This window comes from Saccopteryx leptura, chromosome 5 (assembly GCF_036850995.1).
Source record: "Saccopteryx leptura isolate mSacLep1 chromosome 5, mSacLep1_pri_phased_curated, whole genome shotgun sequence".
NCBI classification, from domain to species: Eukaryota; Metazoa; Chordata; class Mammalia; order Chiroptera; family Emballonuridae; genus Saccopteryx; species Saccopteryx leptura.
The window spans coordinates 165,050,247-165,075,326 of record NC_089507.1 but is presented as its reverse complement, the minus strand read 5'-3'; the positions used below and the strand labels follow the sequence as shown (position 1 = coordinate 165,075,326).

The window sequence follows — 25,080 nt, the reverse complement described above, 5'->3', positions numbered from 1 at the left end:
CGTCAGTGACACCAGGTTTTCTTTGCTGCTGTCAGTCTGGTCACCTCGCTGTTCAGTCCTGGGGCCACTGCCCTGCGGTAAGGCAGGGAGCTCAGGTCTGGGGCGTCTGGACCGTTGCCTCTCACCAGCCTCCCGGGGCGTAGAGAAGCTGTGTGTGGGGGAAAGATGCTTAATGAAAGGCTGTTTTGTAATTTAGAAAGAAAAAAAGTTACCACAGCGATAAATTAAAGCCTAAGTGCAAATATTAGAAAATATAATTGTCAAATTATATAATGTTTAAACGTTTTCCATTGTAAGTGGGAGTACATCTTGTCCTCCCTGGGTAAAAGCATGGGAAGAGCGAATCTTCCCGCTCCTGTAAAGTAAGTATCAGGGTAAGGGAGTCCACGTGCACAACACAGGACTTTCTCTAAGTATTCATTTAGCTAGGTATGAAATACTCAGTACAAATATAAGCAACTGATTTCTCTAAGTATTAACGTGCCGTGGTGAGCAAGCAGGAAATGGAGTGCTGAGGTGGCGGCATAAGAAGACTAGGTGGGCAGTACTCCATGTAGCCTCACCAGTCAGCTTCCAGAACATTCCAGAATCTGGCGTGTAGCTAGAGTGTGCCACTTGGCTCTGCATAGTAAGTGAGACTGACCCCTGCTGGTGAGCTATTAGCAACTTGTGAATGTTAATGAAGCAGGTGTTGGGCTCCAAGCAGGCCTAAGGTCCTGTCATGCCATATGCAGGTCTGTCCCTGAGGCCAAGCCTTGCACCAACTCTTGGTGCCGTTGATAGAATTTCTAGTGAAAAAGGAAATGAACCAGGAAAAAAGAAAAGTGATTATGTCACAGAAGACGGGTGTATACATGTTTCCTGGGGAGAAAATTCTCCACAGAACATAAAAAGCACTCAACATAAAGGAAAAAGATTAATGTATTGCACTGCATAGAAAACTAGATAACAGAGTTGGCATTTCTGCAGAGATCAGCATTTTCCCCATTAGATTCTCCGACTTGCTTTGGGCGACACTGTCAGGTGCTGCTGGTGAGAAGGAGCCCCTGGTCTAAGAAGTGAGTCTGGGTACTCATTCTGAAATATGTGTTTTATGTTAGCATCGCAAAGACCAAGAAGGCTTGCACTGCAGAAATCTGATTATATTCTTACTCATCCATCCAGCCACCATTCCCTAGGACAGCTCTTTGGAACAGCTGATGTGGTGAAGTTAATGAAGTAGGGATGTCTTCTAAAATCAAATTTAAGAAATGGGTTCGGAGAAGTACAGGAGGAGCTCCTTGTGGTATAAAATGACATTATAATCATTTCATTTTGAGATGATTTAAAAAGCTTTTCCTCATTTACAAAGCATTTCTGTTGTCCACAGGCCACCAACCAGTCGGGAAAAATAACAACTTCATAGGATTTAACGAAAGTGATGAAATTGAGGACAAAGCCTTTCAACTGTGGACATAAAGCTTCCGCATTCACATGGGAATTGTGCACGGGATGTACGCAGAGGGAGGATGGGACACTTAGAATCTTTGGGAGTTTTTTCTGTGTATATTAAGGTCAAGATCTTCATGTTAAAGTTCTGTCTTCCACTGCTCATCAGTGGGGGAAGGGTGCTATTTTTGATAAATGAGGCTGGGCCAATAGGATATCTATATCTATTTTTTTAAATCTCAACCTCCCCAGGTCACACACTATGCAAAAAAAAAAAAAAAAAATCCAGATAGGTGGCTCTGACTGTAATTATGAAGCAGTAAATGTTCCAGAAAAAGGAATGACAGAGAAGAATATGTTTAAACAGAATATGGAAAGCACAAATCATGCAGAAAAAGATGAATATAATAAACTACAATAAAATGAAGAGTTTCTGTTAACTGAAACATTGAGAGATTGAATGGGAGAAAATATTTGCTATACCTAGAACTATGAAAGGGCTTGTGTCCAGAATAAAAGAACTCCTACAGCTCAGTAAGAAAAAGACAGGCCCTGACCAGTTGGCTCAGTGGTAGAGCGTCGGCCTGGCATGCAGGAGTCCCGGGTTCGATTCCCGGCCAGGGCACACAGTAGAAGCACCCATCTGCTTCTCCACCCCTCTCCCTCTCCTTCTTCTCTGTCTCTCTCTTCCTCTCCCGCAGCCAAGGCTCCATTGGAGCAAAGTTTGCCCAGACGCTGAGGATGGCTCTATGGCCTCTGCCTCAGGCACTAGAATGGCTCTGGTTGCAACAGAGCAACACCCCAGATGGGCAGAGCATCACCCTCTGGTGGGCATGCTGGGTGGATCCCGGTTGGGCGCATGTGGGAGTCTGTCTGACTGCCTCCCCGTTTCCAACTTCAGAAAAATACAAAAAAGAAAAGAAAAGAAAAAGACAGTCCATTAGAGACCAGGCACTAGGTCTGCGCACTTTTTAAAAGAGGGTGTACAGATGGACAGTAAACAACTGGAGAAAGCACCCCGCCCCATCAGCCATCAAGGGGATGCAAATTGAAACTGCATTGAGATGCTATTACCACTCATAAAAAATAATAAAATAAAAAAGGTCCACAATAATAAGTGCCGAGAAAAACACACACTTGGATACAACCACTTTCAAAACCTCAGTATTGACTAAAGCCAAACACACATACTGTATCCGTGACCTAGTAATTCCCCTCCTCGGTACATACCCAAAAGAAATGTGTATATGTATATACCAAAAGTCATGTACAAAATTGTTCATAGCACTGTTACTCATAATTGCCTTAACTTGGAAACAACTAAAATGTTCCTCACAGGTACAATGGATTTTTTTTTTTAAATAATCCCACAATGGACTATTAACATGATGAAAACGCTCTTTCATGCAACAAAATGTGATTCTCTTAAACATAACGTTGAACTTCAGGATCCAGGCACAAAGGCATATGATTTTCTAATGATTCCATGTAGTTAAAGTTCAAAAAGAGACAAACTCATCTGTAGGGCTAGGCATCAGTACAGCCACTGCCTTGTCGGGAGGATGGTGTCTAGAAGACACACAAGGACTTCTGGGGTCCTGGACTACTGATTGGGTTTGGGATACATGGTGGGGGGACATCATGTGATCCTGCATGATGAAGCTGTGCATTTATGATACGTGCCGTGTGAGCACGTAATACCTGATTAAGAAAGTTTGTTTTAGAAGCACCTTTAAACAAACACCTAGGCTGCAGGGCATTTGGGCGATGGTGTCTGTACAGCGCCCCTTAAACACAGGTGACAGAAGGAGAGATGCCAGCGAGCAGAGAGAGGGGTTGTACTCTGGCTATGCCACTTACTCGTGGTTAAAAAGACTCTGCTTTTGCTCTGTTTTTCAGGCTTCCCTGCCAACCTTTACTAGACTTGGCAGTTTTCCTGTTAAAATTATATGTTAATGTCTAGATATAACTGCTTGTCTGGAGCCAAGTATTTAAATAGCTATACACTTTTCAATCTAGATTATAGAAATGAAGTTTTCACGAGCTGATTATCAGACTAATCTAGTGGGATGTTCTCTGGGCTGGAAGCCAAGAGCCCTGGGTTCTAGTTTCAATATCCAGGCCTGGACCTGGAACAAGTAACTGAGCCATTCTGGACAGCTCTTCCCTCCACCCTTAAAATAGCAACATTAAAGTGACATATGAAATCATACTACCCATCTCTGAGATTGCTGTGAGGGTAAAGCAACGTAATACCTGTGAGCATGGTTTCCAAATTGCAACAATTGGTTGAGAAATCTGCTTGCATAAACCTCACATTGCTGTGGGGTTCTAATCACGTTAATGTGTGCGTGTGTGTGTTTTCATTTCCTTTGAAATGTCCATAGACAAGACAGTTTTTTTTTCTTTTCTGTTTTTTTTGTTTTTTGTTTTTTGGTTTTTTTTTTTGCGTTTTTCTGAAGCTGGAAACAGGGAGAGACAGTCAGACAGACTCCCGCATGCGCCCGACCGGGATCCACCCGGCACGCCCACCATGGGGCGACGCTCTGCCCACCAGGGGGCAATGCTCTGCCCATCCTGGGTGTCGCCATGTTGCGACCAGAGCCACTCTAGCGCCTGGGGCAGAGGCCACAGAGCCATCCCCAGTGCCCGGGCCATCTTTGCTCCAGTGGAGCCTTGGCTGCGGGAGGGGAAGAGAAAAACAGAGAGGAAAGCGCGGCGGAGGGGTGGAGAAGCAAATGGGCGCTTCTCCTATGTGCCCTGGCCGGGAATCGAACCCGGGTCCTCCGCACGCTAGGCCGACGCTCTACCGCTGAGCCAACCGGCCAGGGTGACAAGACAGTTTTAAAGAGACAGCATGAGGGAGGAATTTTGGGGCCATTCTAGCATGTAGAATTCTCTTGTCTCTAATGCCTGTCATATTGCTACATGTGATGTACTTTTATATCTGTGTTTCATGTCAACAGTAGCACCCATGGGGTAGCTGCATCTGTAGGAAAGGAGCTGGCTCTGGAAAGAATTGTCTGTTACCCATATTTCTAAAGTAATTTTTGTGAGTGTATACAGACCTGTTGAAATATAATTACTTGCCTGATAACAAATCATAATATGCCAAACTAGCAGCGAGTTTCACACTGGTAATCATTTTAGCTCTTATCACTGTTATTTTGAATGGCCTCCTTGATGGGGGGAAAAAAAGCTAATTTGGAACTTTCAGTCAAATAAATTGGTCAGGAGAAATATATCTGAGAAGGAGAGGAAAAGAAAAGTTTTAATTAACTTCAGTTTAATTGAACAACCTAAGTGAATTTCTTGGAAATTTTATTCTCAGAAAATAGACTATTGATCTAGCCAGTGGTCGGCAAACTCATTAGTCAACAGAGCCAAATATCAACAGTACAACAATTGAAATTTCTTTTGAGAGCCAAATTTTTTAAACTTAAACTATATAGTTAGGTACATTCCTTATCAAGGTAGCGCCTGCACGTGGTATTTTGTGGAAGAGCCACACTCAAGGGGCCAAATTGCCACATGTGGCTCATGAGCCTCAGTTTGCCGACCAGGGATCTAGGCCAACGTTTTAGAAACTTTTGTTTAGCATCAGATGTATATTTCTGCAAATAAAACCTTCCCGTGAACCTCAATATGTGGGATATATAAAAGAGAGGTTGCTCTGTCAGAAGCAGGGGTGGGGAGGGTTGATATACTTTACTGCTGAGATTTGAAAAGACTGTTGGGCACAGTGGACAGTGGGCAACTCTTATTCTATGCTGTGGTGTAGGAAACATTTCAGATGTGCGATGGTGTTATGAGGGGGTTCAACCCATTTAACTGGGGTGCTCTCTGTCCAGAAACCTGACAGAGGTGGAATTCAGTGACTATGGTGTCGGTGAGGCTGTGATCCTAGACAAAATAAGGTAGATACCTAATACCTCCAGATACTGATCGATTAACCTTCAATTGAATTTATACACTTTTCAGAATGAATATTGTGCTTTGAGAGGCTGTGAAAAAATATCAATAACTACTCTAAGAAAATGCCCAAGATGAACCAGCTTTCCAGGAATGTTTCAGTTAAATTGCCCAGGTAACTTGTATTTAACCTCTTCACCACTGAAACTTTCCTATGAGGCTTTTATGACTAAAATTTAATTTTAAAATATGTTACACAATTTTTTTTGTTTGTTTTTTTACTGGTTTTTGCTAATGTATAAGGGATGCATATCTTTCCCCTTTCAGTCATTTTCAATTTTTAAATATGAAGCATTTCATACTTCAGTAGTAGAGGGGTTGGGGACAACTTACTCTCAAACAGAAAATGTGACACACACACCTCACAACCACTATTTTTTTTTTAAATGAGGGAGACAGAGACAGTGAGAGGCACAGACAGGAAGGGAGAGAGATGAGAAGCATCAATTCTTCTTTGTAGCACCTTAGTTGTTCACTGATTGCTTTCTTATATGTGCCTTGACTGGGGAGCTCCAGCCAAGCCAGTGACCTTGGTCTCTAGCAAGTGACCTTTGGGCTCAAGCCAGGGACCCTGCACTCACGCTGGTGAGCCTGCACTGAAGCCAGATAAGCTGGCACTCAATCCAGCGACCTTGGGGTTCTAAACCTGGGTCCTTTGCGTCCCATGCTGATGCTCTATCCACTGTGCCACCACCTGGTCAGGCCTGCGACCATTTTTGAAAAGATTCTGAGTCTTGCTGGCCCAGGAACTTTAAAAAGTATGCGTTTATTTTTATGTGTTTGAAAGAAGTGCGTTTTGTCTACAGAGGAACTTTTTGCCGAATATCCCCCCCCCCCCCACGACACTTTGTGTAGAAAACACTTGATTCATGGGTTGAACCAATAGGATAACTGTAGATTATTTGAAATAACAATAACAGTAGATGGTTGATAACTCTAGGTTGTTAGAAAAATATTGATAAGCTTTTATAATGAAACAACACCATTTTTGGACTTCATACTCTGCTGTTGTGTTTGGCGAGCTCTATCTAGCCTCCTACATAGGATTTTTCATTTGGAAGGGCCATCTTTGCCTACCAGCTCATAAAAATATTCACCTTCTCCAAAGGTGAAATACCACTTGTAAATAAACATGTAGAAAAATGGACTCAAGGGTCGTAAAACAGTGTGAAACAAGATCCTACTTATTAAAGGAATACGACCCCAACACCCAGGGGTGCTAGGGACGGGGAAGGCGAAGAGGCAGCCTTGTGTCTTGTCTGTGACCTGCGAGTTGATGTGGGCTTTGTGGAAATGAATTTGGCAATGTGTATCAATAAGCTTTACTATTTATCATCTTGACCTAGCAACTTCACTTCTGTGTTCATTTAACTGAGGAAAAAAATCTGTGTTTAAAAGGCTAGATTGTTAGGCCTGACCTAGAATGCTGAGGTTGCTGGTTCAAAACACAGGCTTGCCTGGTCAAGGTACGTACAACAAGCAACCAGTGAACTAAAGTGAAGCAACTATGAGTTGATACTTCTTGTCCCCTCCCCCTTTGTAAAACCAATAAATTAAAAATAGTAAAAAGCTAGATTGTTAGAAAAACGTTGAAATGCTTATTATCCCCATGAAGTGATGGCATGCAGGGTGGGCCAAAGAAGGTTTACCGTTGTTTATATGGAAAATACAAGAATAAACTCCGTGTTTCCCATACTCACTACTGTCAACCTACTTTTGCCACAGTCTATACAATGGAGTCCATGGGCGACTCCTCGGATATACTTGAATTCAAATGGCTGTCTACCAGCTCTGTGCCTTGGACAAGTCACTCAACCTCTGAGCCTCCCAAACAGAGATGGTAATAATCTCTGCCTCTGGGTGTTTCTGTGAGGATTAAAATAAAATTATAATAGGCAAAGCAGTCAGGACCTTGTCTGGCACATAGAAAACACGCGGTCAACATTGCGTATCTATTATCACCTTATGCATTATTGTATTAAATGCAGTAACATTTAAGGCAGGTGTCTGGATAATAGGTGCTCATGTTAACATTAGTACATAAAATTAGAAACACCTAATCATCCAATAACTGGAGGAAAGGGAAAATAAATTATAGTGGTTCCAAATGGTGGCTAAGACAACTATGTCACAACGTGGAACATCACTCACCACACAGTGTTAAACATAAGGGCACCCCATAGTATGTGTACTGTTACTGTAGCTGTGACTGGGCATAGGAAGACAAACTAGAAGAAACTTCACAGTTATAGTGCCAGCTTCTGCGGTGATGGACAAAACATGAGGAAGCTTGGATTCTGACCTCATGAAATGAAGTTAAAGCATGAGAGAGACTTAAGCCCTTATTGTGGATGTGCCCTTAAGCTAAAGGAAGAGCTTGCATAATTCCCAACCAGTCTATAATTTGAAATACATGCCTTTTGAAGTGCCAAAGCCCCTGGCTCTTCTGTGTGTAGTTTGCTTCCTGTCGATTTTTACAAGGTGTTTGAGGACTTCTCTCCATGCTGAAATTTCATATCTGCTGTTCCCAAAACAAGAGAAATCTGACATCCCCATACAACTTGACCAGGCTTGAAATTTCATCTTCTGTGATTGCTCAGCTAGTCGTATATAAATGAGTGGCTTCAAACGCCCGTGGAGCACACACCCGGGGAAGGGGGCAGCGTGCTGTCTCCTCGCCTGAGCAAGGAGTCTGCATGGCATTCTTTTCGCTTCACAGAGGGTTTATGGTAGGTTCAATGCGCTCTGTCTGCCATTTCTCCCTTCTCAAGCTCCGAAGTTGTTTCTCAGTAGAAAACAGCAATGCACTTTTGATCTCAATAGTCTTTAATCAGAGGGGTTGGAAGCTGATGAAACTGACAGACCCTTGGATCGGGGCATTGGGCAGGCGCAGTGGGTCTGCGGTCAGGGGTCTCGTGGTGGGGGTGTCTGCATTCCTTGCTCTGGTTGTCAAGGCCTGGGTGACTACCTCTGAGTCCCACTCCTGGGGTTGGCCTGGCAAGTACAACTTCCCTTTCCTTGTACTTCCCTGGAATAAAAGCAGATGATGTCTCTGAGGACATCATCCAGGACCTCCCAGTATGTGGCCTGTGGCCTAGGCAAGGGAGTCCATCAACAGTGGTGGAGAGGGGTCAGCCATAACCTCCTTGCAACTGGACTCCAGCACCCCCTTCCCTGTTCGGACTTGCTTAGCCTCTCTGCAGGAGAGAAATTGCCACCCCCTCGCCTGCTTCTGGCCTGGAGCTCAGCAGGCCTGCAGCTCCTACTCTAATTACAGCTTGGGGTCTCTGCTCACCTTCTAGCCCATGGAGATGCTTGTTTTTTGTTGTTGGTTTTTTTTTTGTATTTTTCTGAAGCTAGAAACGGGGAGAGACAGTCGGACAGACTCTTGTATGCGCCCGACCGGGATCCACCTGGCACACCCACCAGGGTGCGATGCTCTGCCCCTCTGGGGAGTCGCTCTGCCACGACCAGAGCCACTCTAGCGCCTGGGGCAGAGGCCAAGGAGCCCTCCCCAGCACCCGGGCCATCTTTGCTCCAGTGGAGCCTCGGCTGCGGGAGGGGAAGAGAAAGACAGAGAGGAAGGAGAGGGGGAGGGGTAGAGAAGCAGATGTGCGCTTCTCCTGTGTGACCTGGCCGGGAATCGAACCCGGGACTTCTGCACGCCAGGCCGACGCTCTACCACTGAGCCAACCGGCCAGGGCCCGAGATGCTTGTTTTATATAGAGGTGGAGGCTATTCAGATTTCTTCTTTTTTATTATTTGTGTGTGAGTGTTTAGGTGTTTGGTGCTGAAGGAAAGGTCCAAAGCAAGAACTTAACAATAGCATCTTAACCGGAAGTCCATGTCACATTTGTCCGTAGAGCAGAGACTGACACCCAGTGAAGGTGGGGGAGACAGGACAGGAGGGGGCTGCTCCTCAGCTGTCCCCTGATGCCGCATGAGTCACTGTTTTCCATCCTGTGCTCTTCACTTCCGCTCCTCGGCACCCTGCCACCCCCCTCGAGCTGCCAGCTCAGCTGACACATGTGTCCTGTGGCATAGACCTGCCCGATGCAGGGTTTGTGCCGGATGCCTCCTCCACCCCCTACTCGTTCTTTCCTTAACCTTTCTCCATCCACTCCCCCCACCTACCTTTGAAATGTCAGATTCAGAAACTGTTCTTTTCATCTGTGAGGGAGGAAGAGACGGTTTTTATAAAGAAAACACAGTGAAAAGAAACAATCCAACATTCATTGCCTGCCATTGATATTTGCTTTTGTCTTGTCCCAGAGTCAGGGCACCCACTGGGTCAGCACACTTGTAAGACTGTCCACCTGTGTCAGGTAGAGTTCCACAGGTCAGGTGAGGCTCCCACAGGTCAGATCCACATGGTTTGATCTCAGAGATCCTCCAATGAAATCCTCCGATTCAGTGGGGTTTCAAGTCCTTGGAGAAGGAGAAGTTGAAAGGAATTTGGCACAGAGCAGTCTATGTCTGTTGGATTCTCCACCTTTAAAATGACAGTCAAGGAAACATACCTTGCAGACAAGGGGAGCTCAGCAAGCCATCCAGCCTTCTGGTCAAAAAGAATGGTCTGAGACGTCACAGTCTTTGGGGTTGGTCTGATTTATACAAATTGCCCCTTTCTCCAAACGGGGTATAAATAAAGGGGGAAAAAAGTGAAACTGGTTCCCTAATCATTCTAAAGTAGCCCGGTCCAGCAATCACCAAGTTCCAGCCTTCCTACATCCTTTATCTCAAGTCAGACCTCACCTCTCGGTCCTAGGGTGGTGTGGTTCATGTCCTCACCCAACTCTGTGACAGCTGTGAGAGACTCCTAACCGGCCCCCTGCCTCCAGCCTTGTCCTTCCTCCGGACATCCCCTGGCTCATCTGGATTGTGGACGACCCCCAATGCCCACCCACACTGCTGTATTTCGGACCTCTTGGTGTCTTCCCTGAGCGTGACTCGCCGGGCTGCCCTTTATAACGTAATCGTAGGCGTCCCCCCGGTCCATCCCTTGCTGCTCAGCCCCGTCTCCCTCCCAGGGGTCTCCTTGCCCCTGTGAGGGCCACGGCCTCCCCGGGGTCTGCTGCTCTGCCTGGAACGTGTTTGTGCACACACTCGATAGTGAGTCCTAAGGGAGCACGGCAGTGGGGCCAGGGTGCAGTGCTGAGTGGGCAGAAGTGGCTTTGTCCCTCGTGAAATGTACAGACGAGTGAGAAGGACAGTCACACAAGCCATCACAGCAATAATTATATCCTCAACCATGGTGATAAGTGCCATGAAGGTGACCAGGTAAAGGCAGACCAGGAGTCAGTGATGTGCCATCTACGCTGAAATTGTGGTAGGAAGTAGCTTCAGGTAGGTGGGTGAGCTTGAAGAAAGATCTTTCTAGGACCTCCAAGAAGGGTGACAGTCTGGAAGGAACTGATAGGAATAGTAGTGACCGTTGATGTGCACACATATTGAGGTTTACCCTGTGCTGGGCATAGGCCTAGGAATAGCCTGTGTTAACTCACCGAATCCTTGGAAAACTCTACAAGGTAGGTACTTTTATCACCCCCACTTATCATATGTGGAATCTGAGGCACAGAGAGACTAGTAGGGTAGTGGTGCCTGAGTCCAGGTCATCTGGATCCCAAGCCCATGCTGTGATTCGTATGCTGACTTGCTTGGCCTGGTCAAGGTTGTGAAAGAGAGCTCTCTGTGGCTGCAGCTTAGACCAGCGGGGTAAGGCTGGAAGGCAGAGACGGGACCAGGGGAGCCATGCCAACTGCTTAGAGAGTGACATAATCTAGTTTGCATTTTCAAGTGATCAGTCTACTTGCTTGGGAGGGCAGTGGGTCCAAAGGGGAAGAGGAGGTGGAAGCAAGGAGATATTATGTGCTATCACTTCCTAGCATAGGTAAAAATGTGGGGTTGGGTTTCCCTCCCTGCACCTGGTTCCCTTCTACTTGTCCCTCAAGGCCTAATGCAGGTGTCACTATCTTTATGTGACCCTCTCTCCTCCACTAAATTGGAGCTCCTCAACATCAGGGAGGTGTCACCTTGGTGAGCCCAGCATCACTCGGGATTCCCCAGACACAGTGGACACTCACTAGGTTTAAAAAATAGAGGGACAAGCCCTGGCTCATTGGCTCAGTGGTAGAGCATCGGCCCAGCGTGTGGAAGTCCCAGGTTCGATTCCCAGCCAGGGCACACAGGAGAAGTGCCCATCTGCTTTTCCACCCCTCCCCTTCTCCTTCCTCTCTGTCTCTCTCTTCCCCTCCCGCAGCCAGGGCTCCATTGGAGCAAAGTTGGCCTGGGCACTGAGGACGGCTCCATGGCCTCCTCCTCACGTGCTAGAATGGCTCCGATTGCAGTGGAGCAACGCCCCAGATGGGCAGAGCATCGCCCCCTGGTGGGCATGACAGGTGGATCCTGGTTGGGCACATGCAGAAGTCTCTCTGCCTCCCTGCTTCTCACTTCAGAAAAAATACAAAAAAAAAAAAAAAAAAAAATAGAGGGACATGCGTTTACAAAGCTACAAAATTAGAAATTTTGCTGAGTAATTTGATTTTCAACTTCGTGTTAAAAAACTCTGATGTGACTTTCACACTGTAGCTACCTGTGACTGTCATTTCCTCTTTAACCAAACTTGAGTCATTCTTCTCCAAACTCTCCTCCCAACCAGCCCCTGACCTGTGGGCTCCGGTGTTCTTCTCGGGGGCATCCAGTTTTAACCAGAACGCCCACTCTCAGTGTCCGCTCACACTCTGCCTCTGAGGGGGCCCCACATCCCCCGCCGTCCTCCAGGTGATGTCCAATCAGTCACCCAGCCGACCCTCAGCAGGAATCCCCCCTTCCTGCTGATGTTTCCGCAGTGATTCTTCATCCAGTGCCCTCCACCCTGCTCCTTGGCTGTAAGTCCCCACTTTTCCTCGTATTCGGCGTTGAGCCTAATCTCTCTCCCTTGCAACAAAACCCTACTGCAGTGGGCCCTATACCCACCGCACTAAGGAATCAAGTCTGCCTTAACTGTTTTCAACAAGGGTCATAAACCATCTTTTTCTTTTAACCTTACCCCTAAATAAAATGAGTTCCGTGTGGGGGTACCCATGGTCTGTTATGAAAGCTAAAATTTCCATTTCCTCAGTACCACGGGGAAGCGGGGTCACTCCTCCAGCTCACATTCTTCAGGAGTCAAAAGGTCCCCTGCCGGCAGGCCAACCCGCGCACTGCCTGCTGGTGTTCCTGCATTCCTGCTCAGATCAGCAAGGCCCTGCGGCTCCGCCGTGCTCTGTGAGCCAGTGGGATTTGGCGATGGGGGGCCGGCTGGGATGGGAACAGGCTGACCCTCTTGGCTCTCCTCCTGGGACTTGGCATGTGTGTAGTACAACACAAGGCCACAGAGCAGTGTTTGGGCTCGGACCTCCAGGGTCCCATTCATCTCAGCCTCTCAGAGATCTGAGGACAGTCACCAGGCCCTGAAGCTTCCACACATCCAAGTATAAGAGAGGGCACCCATTTCTTACATCAACTTTTAGACGTTCAAACATACGTATTTCATAAAAGTGGCAGTGTCATTAGTCTGCAGCTCGATGGCTTTTCACCAGCTGAACATGCCCGTGTAGTCTGCACCCGGATCCACAACCAGACATGGCACCACCCCTGCACCCCCTTCTTGTCCCTTCTGCCCCCCCCCCAGGTAGGTTGCAGCTCTCCTAGCTTCTGACAGCCTTGGTTCGTTTTGCTTGTTTGAACTTCACACCAATGGAACATACACTGTGCAGGAGACTGTATACCTAAGATGTAATGTGGTTGTTTTCTCCCCATAATCCTCAATTTATCTCTTTTCTATATCCTAGAATAATAGAAAAGAAAAAGATAAGTGGAAAATCAGGCTCATTAGAGGAAAGTTATCCATCAAAGATCAAACACATTCGGCACAAAGCCACCCTTTTGAATTTATAGAATTGAGTAACTATGGTGACTGTGCGATTTGTAAATTGTTTTATTAGTACATTACTGCCTTGTTTATTTATCATCAGAAAAATAATTCTTCTAAACAAATTTTCTAGATTAGTAGCCGGCAATTGTTTCCTTCAACGGACCAAATAGTAAATATTTTTGGCTTTGCACACCGTGTGGTCTCTGTCACAGCCACTCGGCTCTGCCCACGTGATGCAGAACCAGCCACAGACGACAGATGCACCAGGGAGTAGGGCTGTGGCCCAAGAGGCTTGATTTATGGACATTGACATATGAAGTTCACATGATGTTTGCTTGTCACAAAATTTTATTCCACCACTTTTTTTTATTTCAACCATTTCTGGAAGGGGATCTCTCTAAAGCAAGGGTCCCCAAACTTTTTACACAGGGGGCCAGTTCACTGTCCCTCAGACTGTTGGAGGGCCGGACTATAAAAAAAACTATGAACAGATCCCTATGCACACTGCACATATCTTATTTTAAAGTAGAAAAAACGGGGAAAAATACAATATTTAAAATAAAGAACAAGTAAATTTAAATCAACAAACTGACCAGTATTTCAATGGGAACTGTGGGCCTGCTTTTGGCTAATGAGATGGTCAATGTGCTCCTCTCACTGACCACCAAAGAAAGAGGTGCCCCTTCCAGAAGTGCTGGGGGGCTGGATAAATGGCCTCAGGGGGCCACATGGAGCCTGCGGGCCATAGTTTGGGGACCCCTGCTCTAAAGATTGGAAATACTTATCTATAGTCTCCAAGCAAGATGATAATGTTTTCTTAGTAAGTTTGGGTAATGATGTAGACATCCTGGCCTTGTTCTCCTTCCGTGTCTCTTTGGATGAATTACTTGACCTTTCTGGGTCTGTTTGGTTTTGGGTGAAATGGGGATCACGGGAAGGAGAGTCAGCTGGTCACGCCAGTATGGCCATGCCAGTCTCAGGACAGACCCAGTGTGATCAGTAGTGTAGGAGCAGTGCCCAGGCTGTGCCACGTGTTAAAGACTCTGGGCAGTCTCTCTGATAATGTCCTCTCTACAGAGAGGTCCTCTAGGCCTCATCGCCAACATTTGTCTAGCAGTCATTGCTTTTTCTCCTCCCTCCCTCCCCCCACAGAAGTGGCCCTAGGCATTCTTGGCTAAGAGGAGTACTTATTCTCCATCTAACTCCTCCACCCTGGAGGGTCTGAATTGTATTTTCTGTTCTCCTAGTGGCCACAGGATGGGAACTGTAACTTCAGCTCGCCCTCCTTAAAGCCTGCCTCCTCCTCTGACACTACCTTGCTGTTTCTGTTAGCAGCCTAAGTGAACCTACAGTGTAGGTGCAAAACCCTGACCTTTGACTGGTCTCTTCAAAATAGGAGCCCTATGTGGCAGGGAGTCTAGAGCACAGCCCTTGGGAGCAATCTGGTGGAGTCCCAGCTTACCGCGGGGATAGGTGTCATTCACCCTATTTCTGTTCCTCAGTTTACTTGTCTGTAAAATGGGGAGAACAAGCATCTGTCTTGCAGTGTTGCTCAGAGGGTTAAGTGAATGGATGCATGTTAGAACATTTCATGCAGTCCGGGCACTGAGTACACGCTGTGTTTGTTCTCATTATTTTTGGTTTTCACTTAATGAATGTAGGATTGCTCACTTCTGATGCTTGGTAAAGATCGTTGAGGTTCCCAGATATAGGACTACTAAATAAGTTACTTATTAAATTAGTGGTCCCCAACCCCCGGGCCGCAGACCGGTACTGGTCTATGGGCCATTTGGTACCAGTCCACAGAGAAAGAATAAATAACTTACATTATTTTCGTTTTATTTATACTTAAGTCTGAATGATGTTTTATTTTTTAAAAATGACCAGATTCCCTCTGTTATATCCATCTAAGACTCACTCTTGATGCTTGTCTTGGTCACGTGATACATTTATTTGTCCCACCCTAAAGGCCAGTCTGTGAAAATATTTTCTGACATTAAACTGGTCTGTGGCCCAAAAAAGGTTGGGGACCATTGTATTAAATGACTTTTTTTTTAGGGAAAAAATATATCTCATGTGTATTGCTTTATGATTTGGTGATTTTTCTATCATATCTCACTTTGTTTTTAATAACTCTAGACATCCTAAAATGGTCTTTTTCTGTTTGGGGAACTCACAGTAAAATGCAGAGGTTAAGAATGGATGATAAAGTCTTCAATATTGTGCAAAAGGAATTTATTTCTAGGAGACTTACAGTGACAGCCTGAAAGAAGTTACTTTCCTTTGGGGAAGCATTCTTAAAGAATTATAGTGCTGGTCTCTCATATCATTGATGGGAGTCAGACAGCTTCTGGGTTAACAGTTAATTGAGTGAGCATCCTCCCACCCCCAAAGTATCCCTTTACCTGGTTAGGAGCAGAGGGAAATTATTTTAATTGAGAGGTAACTTTTGAAAATGAGAAATAATTATTAGGGTGGTAGAATTAATGGGTTAGGTGTATTTTTCTTTCTTTTTTTTTTTAATGGTAGATTTGCCTCTTTTAAAAGCCTGAAGCTATTAAAGTCTCTCCTCAAAGTCTTTATTGCAACTTTTCAGTTTGCTGAGAGGAGTGTCATAAAAATAAGCCCCACAGCCTAAAGCCTCGAATAGGTACGAATATTCTGGGAAGCTAATGATATATAGTCTAAGAGTGCTGACATTTCAGGCTCTTAGTTTCTCTGGTCGATTCTGGTTTTGGTTCAAAGCAGAAGTCTGTTGGGTGGGCAGAAAGGAAAAGACATCACATTTGCTCACAACATCCCTGTCCTTCCTCCTCCCTCCCTCCTCCCTCCTCCCTCCTCCCTCCTCCCTCCTCCCTCCTCCCTCCCTCCCCCTTCCTTCTTCTTCCCTTCCTCCTTCCCCCTTCCTCCCTCTTCTCTTCTCCTTCCCACCTCCCTCCTCCCTCCTCCCTCCTCTTTCCTCCTTCCTCCTACCTTCATCCCTCCTTCCTCCTCCCTCCCCCCTTCCTCCCTCCCCCCTTCCTCCCCCTTCCCCTTCCTCCTTCCTTCTTCCTCCTTCCTCCCTCTTCCTTCTTCCTCCTTTCTCCCTCTTTCCTCCCTCCTTCTTCCTTCCTCCCTCTTCCCTTTTTTCTCCTTCCTTCCTCCTCCTTCCTCCTCCTTCCTCCCTCCTACCTCCCTCCTTCCTCCTTTTTCTTCTATCCTTCCTTCCTTCTCTCCTCTGTTCTTCTTGACCCCTGTCACTCTGGCTTGGTTTCAAGGAAATCTGAGGTTGAGGTTGGTGATTAGTTTCATGTGGCTGCTGTTACAAATTACTACAAACTGGGTAGCTTAAAAAAACAACAGAAATACATTCTCTTGCAGTTCAGGAGGCCAGAAGCCCAAAATCAAGGTGTCAGCCAGACCATACTCCCTCCAAAGGCTTGAGGGGAGAGTCCTTGCTGGCCTCGTCCGGTTCTTGGTTATCTTGGCTTGCGGCAACATCACTCCAGCCTCTGCCTCTGTCACCACATGAATTCTCCCCTGTGTCCTCACAAAACTCCCTCTTCTTTCTAAGAACACCAGTCTTTGGATTTAGGGCCCATCTAAAGAGATTTCAAGATTCTTAATTACATCTGCAAAGACCTCATCTCCAGAGAAGGTCACATTCCCAGGTACTAGAGTTAGGACTTGGGTGTATCTTTTGGGGACCACCGCTGAAAGCACCACAGTTGGCTTCACCGAGGTTCTAGCTGACTGCTGAGAAGGGCTTTCTGCCCAGCGACACGTGTTTCTGTCCCTGGAACATCAGCAGTCTGGGATGGAAGGAAGTCCTCACATGTGTGGAGCTCGCAGCTTTTTATTTTTTTCTTTCCAAATCTTTGTTTTGCCTTTTTTTTTTCTTCTGTATTTCTCAGAAGTTGGAAATGAGGAGGCAGTCAGACAGACTCCTGCATGCTCCCGACTAGGATCCACCCAGCATGCCCACCAGGGAGCGATGCTCTGCCCATCCGGGGCGTCGCTCTGTCACAACCAGAGCCACTCTAGTGCCTGAGGCAGAGGCCACAGAGCCATCCTCAGCGCCTGGGCCAACTTTGCTCCAATGGAGCCTTGGCTGTGGGAGGGGAAGAGAGAGACAGAGAGGAAGGAGAGGGGGAGGGGGAAAGGGGTGGAGAAGCGGATGGGCGCCTCTCCTGTGTGCCCTGGCTGGGAATCGAACCCGGGACTCCCACATGCCAGGCCGATGCTCTACCATTGAGCCAACCGGCCAGGGCCTTTGTTTTGCCTTTTTAAAGCATAACCTTTAAGAAGATGCCTTTGTTCTTGGTGGTCCTTTATGCTTACTTGCCTAGGAACTTTGGAAATGAGTGGCTGACGCTATCACCATGCCACAAGTGAACACAAGCCTGGCAACTTATCATTCAGAGTGTCACAAGTTCCTGTGACCTCTGAAACACCACTTGTGTCTGGCAACACTTACCAGTGTATGGTTGATTAGCTGCAGCCCCCCAAAGTTGAGACATGTTTTTCTTACTGCAGAAGCAACCCATAGTCATTATAAATCCCACTAAAAACATAATTCTTCCCACCAAGAGACTACTACTGTTAACACTCTGAAATAGATCCTGCTAGCGTTTTTTCTAATTCATGTGTGACTGTGTATCGTATCATAACAAAAGTGACCATAGAGTACATATTGTTTTAAATTGTACATTTTTCACTTAATAAATATCTTGAAAATCTCTTCCTAAGTTAATGGATATATTTCTATAGTGTTACTTGAGTGGTTGCATCTCTTGCAGCTTGAAGATTTTAAACAATTTTTTTATTATCAGATACGTTGGTGCTTTCCTTTATTTATTTTTTAATTGGTAAGGAGCAGCCTTGAAGTGAGCATGGGTGTTTGTGAGTATCTTTATTTCCTTGTGGGGAAAAATATAAGAGTTGGAATTACTGAACCAAAGCCATACTTTCTCTCTAAGACTTTGATAGAGAGCCCTGCGTTGTTGAGCGCTGTGGGGGGAGGTGAGTCGTCCGCTCCTTCCTGGATGCTTGTTGAGTGCCGGTCACATGCTGGGCGCCATCTATGGGTGGGGAACATGGAGGACTTGACATGCTCCCAGTCCTGGATCTCAGGGCTAGTCGTCTGGGAGCTGTGCACAGGCAGCTGAGCTGGGAGGAGCAGATGAGGACGTGGGGAGCCGTCGCCAGGGGGAGGGACGTTGGTCTTCAGCTAAGGCAGGTGGACAGTAACAGGCAGATACTCTCCTGGAGTGATCCTTGCGGCTCCCCCTGTTTTCTGTCTAAATGATCTCAAATGCTTACCTTGACTGAAAGGACAGCCCCACCTCTATTTGAGACGAGTCTCACAACCTCTGGTACTTCAGTTTCCACCCTGTCTACCAGGGATAATAATCGCATTGGCCTTATCGGCCTCCCAACTGTGACACTTAAGTCACAGAATGGATGGAAAAGTGGTCTGCTGACTGTCAGGTTCTAGATAAGTGTGGTGTAAACAGCAGTTAATGTCGTCCTTGGGTGTGTACGAGGGCACCGAATGAGTAACAGCTCCGGAGGACATTGAAGAGGATGCTGGTCCTTCAGGGAGATCTCCCCCACTGAACGGAAGCGTGGGCAGCCGGGAGAACTGACTGCAGGGCATTGAGTCACGCTTAGCAGATCACAGTGGGGGCAGAGCACGGCTCTGCTCTTCTACACCCCAGGTTCAAGTCCTGACTCCACCATTTCCCAGCTCTGTGCCGTTGGACTTAGCCTCTCCGTGCTGGCGTTTCTGCGTCTGTAACATCAGGAGCATCACAGAGTCCTTGTGAGAGTCAAAGGGAATAATCACACACGAGTGCTTTACCCAGGACCTGGTGAGACAGTTTTTATTCATCATTCTGGAACTTCCCAAATAGTTCTTTCCTAGTAAAAGTGCCCTACTTTGGCAGGTTAGTGATGGGCCACAAGGATTTGCTTTTTCTAAATAAGGTTTGGAGGAGCTGGTTTGCTGCTGCAGAACAATGGTAGAAGCTCTGTTGCCAGCCTTGCGGAGCACCCTGGGAAGCCTGCGTCCAGGGCACTCCTCCAAGTGGGCCTGCTGCTAGGCCGTGGCTGGCTGTCTAGGGAACAGGTCCTTTCACATGAGCCTGAGCATAGCCATGTTGGCAGAGAGCTGTCATCTCTGGCAAGTGTGTTTTTTCAGTTGTCACTGAAATGCCAGTTGTTTTTGCTCTGAGTTAACTTTGTGCGTCCTACGATCATGGAGTGTTAGGACTTGAGGGTATCTGGTCTAGATCCAGGGGGATTCCAGGCCAAACCAGTAATTTTCTAATGGCTGATATGAGCATTAAAGTGGCCAGCTTTTAATTTTTCTAGGTAAGGACATTATTAAAAGTTACTGTCAGCTAAATCACCATTTTATCAAAGAAAGCCCCTTTACTATACTGCCTCCCCTGCAAGGGATAAAAAAGGGAGGTGGGAGAAAGATAAAGGACCTAAGCTCAGTAAGTTCCCCAAGATTGCATTAACTTCATGGAAAACTTCTTTGCTATTATTTTTTCTCTCGTGCGTCTAAGGAATTCTAGGTGACATCCACACAGAGTAGGAGATAGGATGGCTTGCTCAGGATCTCACAGTACGTCGTCCTCAAGCAAGACTGGGCTGTGCTCCTCCCGCAGCACCTTTCAAACCTTCTTGGTGGCTGGTCACTGTGTTATTTCAGCCAACTCCCATCCTTACATTGGATGGAAGCAAACTGTGGTGCAGTTGAATTGTGTGATTTGTTTTCCCAATTGTGCGTAACCAAATAACACTAACTCATCAAATAAAGGTGCTTTTAATTATTGGTGCTCAAATGCCTGATGTTGAGGACTAGTTAGGGTGAAGGCTATAAGCTGTTGCAGTGAAGATATAGCAAATCACAGTGGCTGAAGTTGAGTTTCTTTTTCCTCTTAACGTAGCAGTCTTGAAGTAGGTGGGGGCAGCTTTGCACCACGTGGTCCTTTGGGGACTTGAGTTTCTCCCGTCTAGACGTTCTGTCCATTTTCTGGGATGTTTCTCCTTGTTAGCAGAACTGAAGCTGATTTGCATGGAAGTGGGGATGGAGGATCGGGCACTGAAGTTCAGTGTCTTGAGGTCAAGACCCAGAAGAGTCACACAGCACTTCTCTACACAGCCCATTGGCCCAAGCACAGCAACATAGTTACATCCAACCGAGAGATAGGTAGGCACATACAGTCCACAAACAAGCAGCAAGTCAGCCAGCTGAAACCTGGGGTGGAGTGGGGAGAGGGCTCTGTCACTAAAAGAAAGAAGAAGAGAGAGAGCTACTGGGAAGGGGGAACAAATATAATAGCAATCTGGGCCGCAGACAGGAAGGTGTTACTGACCCATACCATTTTTCTCTCTAACAAAATGGGAAAAGGAAATTTCCGCTCCTTACCTGCTTCACTTTTCAACCCACCTTACCAGACACACTCCTCAAGCTAAGAAGGCCGAGGCCCAGGAAGACACGGCTGGTGTGAGAGCAAGTCTGTTCCACATCAGTTATCATCCACAAAGGTTTGGTGCGATGGAGGATTATCAGTCTTTGTCCTTTTTCCCAATTACGGCTCTCCCATTAAAGGTATTTCTCAGGGACGCAAGGACACAATTGAAAGAACTTGACTTCCCAGAGCCCAAACCAGTGTTAGCCATGACCACTCACCCTGGCACATGCCCGTCGGGTGCAATGGGTCTAATAATTGTAGGTTTGAGACCTGTATTTACCAATTACAGTTCCTGTGTGATGCTATCAACAGGACAAACGAAGCTGTGGATTACTCTCCCAGATGGCTTCCTTATTTTTAGTTTGGCAAGAAATTTCTGGAATCACTTTATTTTCTTGTGACAGTGGTCTGAGTGGCTTTAATGAAGGGCAACCTCACGTAATCCAGAAGAGTTCTGTTATTTAGCATATTATTGGCCAACAAATTCAGGGAAACCATAGGAAAATTGTGTACTGTGTGTGTGTGTGTATGTGTGTGTGTGTGTGTGTTCCTTTGGCACATTTACAGTTTAATTTCCTAGATCTAAGAGAGCAATCTCCCAGTTCCAAGGGGGAATAATCAAATTATAAATTAAAATGGACCCTTGCCAGTCTCTCCTGTGCTGTCTCACATGCTCAGCGTTCAGGTGGGGCCCTGGACACTGATCCTCATTCCAAGACTAAGAGGCACGATAGAAACCTCCTTAAACACTCTTACCGGGGGAGTTAACATCTGTCTGTATTAGTTTCCTGAGACTACCATGACAAATGACCGCAGTTCAGTGGCTGGAAACAATAGAGATTTACTCCCTGCTAGTTCTGGAGGCCTAGATGTTTAAAATCAAGGTGTCTGCGGGTTGGTTCCTTCCGTTCGTCAGTCTCTCCTTGCTTCGGGTGGCGGCCGGTGGCCCATGGCTTTCCTTGATTTGTAGACACGTTATACCCGTCTCTGCCTCTGTGTTCCTAGGCCTTGCTCCCCTGAGTCTCTGTGTCTCCCATTCCCTTTTCTTATAAGGAGGTCAGTCATTGGATTTGGGTTTAAGGCCCACCCTAAATGATAGGTGATCTCACACCTCGAGATCCTTAATTACATCTGCAAAGACCCTGTTTCCAAGTAAGGTCACATTCAAAGGTACCAGGGTTAGGACTGGGGCATATCTTTTTTTTTTGGGGGGGGGGGGAGAAAGACACAATTTAACCCATTGCCATATCATAGCAAACAGATGTTTAAAGAGGTTAAGTTCATTACCACCAAGCCCCCTGCTTTGTGGACTGCAGACTTGAGCCCAGAGCCTCGTCACTGCCACAGGCCCACTTCTCACAGAGGAAAGCCAGGCGTGGCAGCAAGTGAGCGGCTCCCCCTGGAGAGCGGGGTCATGGGTCGTCTTGGGGCACGCTCGCGTGCATGGCAGCCCCGTTGGCACAGCTGTGCGTGGACAGGTTGGCTTACGATGATGTGCTCTCTGCGTGCACTGGCTTTCCTGGGCTCTGTCATTAGCTGGTGGGTGCAGGGCCTGTCATTCACCTCCCAGGGCTGGAACGCCTGGATGGGCACTTTGTGGTATCTTTCCCACTTTGTACCTTCGCTCTTCACCGTGGATCCTTTGAGCACCTGCAAAAGCAAGGTTTTACAGAAAAGGAAGCGAGACTAAGATGGGGGAAAGTCAGAACCGGAATTTAGCTGTGTGAGGTTCAGTTGGAGGTGTTGTTCCTTTGTCCCCCCCCACCCCCCACCACTGTCTTCGCTGCTTCATTGTGCAGAGCTGGGCCCGGTGCCACATCCAGCCCCATGACAGTAAGCCGGTCCCCACATGTCCCCTTCTTTTCTGTATCAGTAATCAGTATCATCCTAGGTGCAGAAAGGAAAAGGGGAGGTTTCATTTCCTTTGATGTTCAGGATATTTGTAGGAAATCGAACTTTAGACAATTTTGTTTTGTTTTCTTAACCAGGATAGTGTAGTTAGCTACTGTAGAATGACAAAAAGTATTAGATTTGAACAGGACGCAGGGGTGGGGGCGGCTCAGTGTGAGGGTGGACCTTGGAAGCCTGGCTCTGCTGCGTCATCTGACGCAGGGTTCTTCAGACCCAAGGGGAAACGGTCTCAGAAGTTTTCTGTGGTGGCACAAGTGGAAGGTCAGGGCCAGCTCTGTCTGTCGGGGTGGCTGTCTGCTGTGCTTCCTTGGCCTTCCTGCCATAGCCCTTTCCTGAGAGCACCGTGTGGGTCCTTGACACACAGACACGCCCACTGGTTTAAGTCGAGCCCTCTCTCCACCTTCTTACGGTGAAACCACACAGTGAGTGTTGGGAGATGCTTCTGCAGGGGGCATGGGGAGTTGGGGTGAGAGAGATGAAGGTCTGTCCCTTCTTTTCTTTAAAACTGATTATTTTAATGGTACAGTTCAGTAGCAATAAGGTTGTTCACATTGTTGTGCAACCATCCACCTCCAGAACTCTCTTCATTTTCCCAAACTGAAGCTCTGTACCTGGGAAACAATAATTCTGTGTTCTCTCCCTCCCTAGTCCTGGGCAGCCACCCCGCTGCTTTGTGTCTCTTAAATTTGACTACTTGTTCCACTGAGCATGATGTCCTCAAGGTTCGTTCATTAGCATAGATGAGAATTTCCTTTTTCAGCCTGAGTAGTATAGGTACCACATGTCATGTATTCATTGACCTGCTGAGGGTCACGTCCACTGTTCCCACCTCCTCTGTTCCCACCTCCTCCCTCCTCTAGGTGATGCCTTCCTCTCCATCTGATCCCTGCTCCCCGCTCCCTGCTTCTCTTTTGTGGCAGCGCTGGAACGGAATGCTGCCATTATGACCCACCTCCTCTGGAAACGAGAGTTTCCGGAGTGCGTCAGACAAGAAATAGAACAGGTAGTAGTAGTTCCAAAGAAAAGTCTGCTTCCCGAAAGCTTTGGTGACATCTATGAGGAAAAGAATATGGCCTAGGTCACAGCTGACTTCCTGGCCAGCTACAGCAGCTCTTAAGCCCACACGAAAGTCCCAGAATGGTAGATATAGTGGGAATTACATTCTAGAAGAAGACTTGATGTTTGAAGGCCAGTGCCCAGTTCTTTTGTTTTACATGTGTCACTTTTACTTGTAAGAAGGAAACAGTAGGACAGAGGGTGTTTGCTGTTGTCAAGGTGGTCCCGTCTCCCTCCGCTGGGTGGGAGCCTGGAGCTGGCTGCCCAGCTGCTGGACGAAACCTTGGGTTGCTGGGCTCATTCCGGCAGCACATGTGCAGGGCAGAGTCCAAGTCCACTGCAGCGCTCCTGAATGAGACTTGCCTAGAGGCGCGCCACTAGCATCTGTTTCTCAAAAGATAGTCTTGATCTTGAGGAGGACTTGGTGTAGCCAAATCAGCAGGCCCACTTCTTTGGAAGAAAGTCTAATTTATCTTCTCTGTTCTCTAAGGGAATGACTATCTGGGATTAACTTGACCCATAAAATATGAAAAATGATGTAAAATAATTACAGCTCTTATTTTGCTTTTAGGATTTAGCTGCTATGATCATTCTTGTACTAGTGTTTGTATGGCCGTATGATGTCAGTTCTCTCGGGTGCGTACCTAAGAGTGGAATTGCTGGGTCATATGAAAAACACTATATTTGAATTTTTGAGCCACTTCCAAATAGTTTCCTGAAGCAGGTGCATCAGAACTTATCATTCTCACCAGAACTTATGAGGGTTCCAATTTCTTCACATCCTTGCCAACACTTGTTCTCATCCTTCTATTGATCATAGCCATTCCAGTGGGTGTGATTTCGTATCCCATTGTGGTCTGATCATTAATTCTTCCATAAGACACTTGCTGTCTTCCCGCCAACAGGGAAGCCCTATTCTAATAGGAAAGGCACTTGTTTTGGAGTCCTCCTGTCACCATTTATGAGTTGGGTGACCAGGGAGAATTCTAAACTACTGGGCCACAGCCCCTTAGCTGTAAAATGGTAATAATAATGCCTTTCTCACCATGTGAAGTTCCTAGGACAGTATGCCTGGTCAGGGCACATAGAGGAACAAATTGATGTCTCTCTCTCTCTCTTTCAAATCAATAAATTTTTTTAAATTAAGAGAAAAAAATATGTGATGTAAGTCTACATCAGTCCATGGGTAGACAGTGAATGGAAATGAATGACTGGCTAGGTAGAGGTGCTGAAAAGTGCACGGCGTGTCTCTAATAAGCAGGAGCTGGAGAACCGAACAGCCAACTGCAAAGCAGAAACGGGAGAGATCAGCACAGCCTGGTGAGTTAGGAC

At 46.6% G+C, this 25,080-nt stretch overlaps 1 protein-coding gene across 2 annotated transcripts in view; it reads left to right on the top strand.

Moving 5' to 3' along the window:
- Nucleotides 1-25,080, top strand: part of PRKCA (protein kinase C alpha) — a 408,132-nt gene that overhangs the window by 241,761 nt on the left and 141,291 nt on the right. The gene's annotated exons all lie outside the window — the stretch shown is intronic.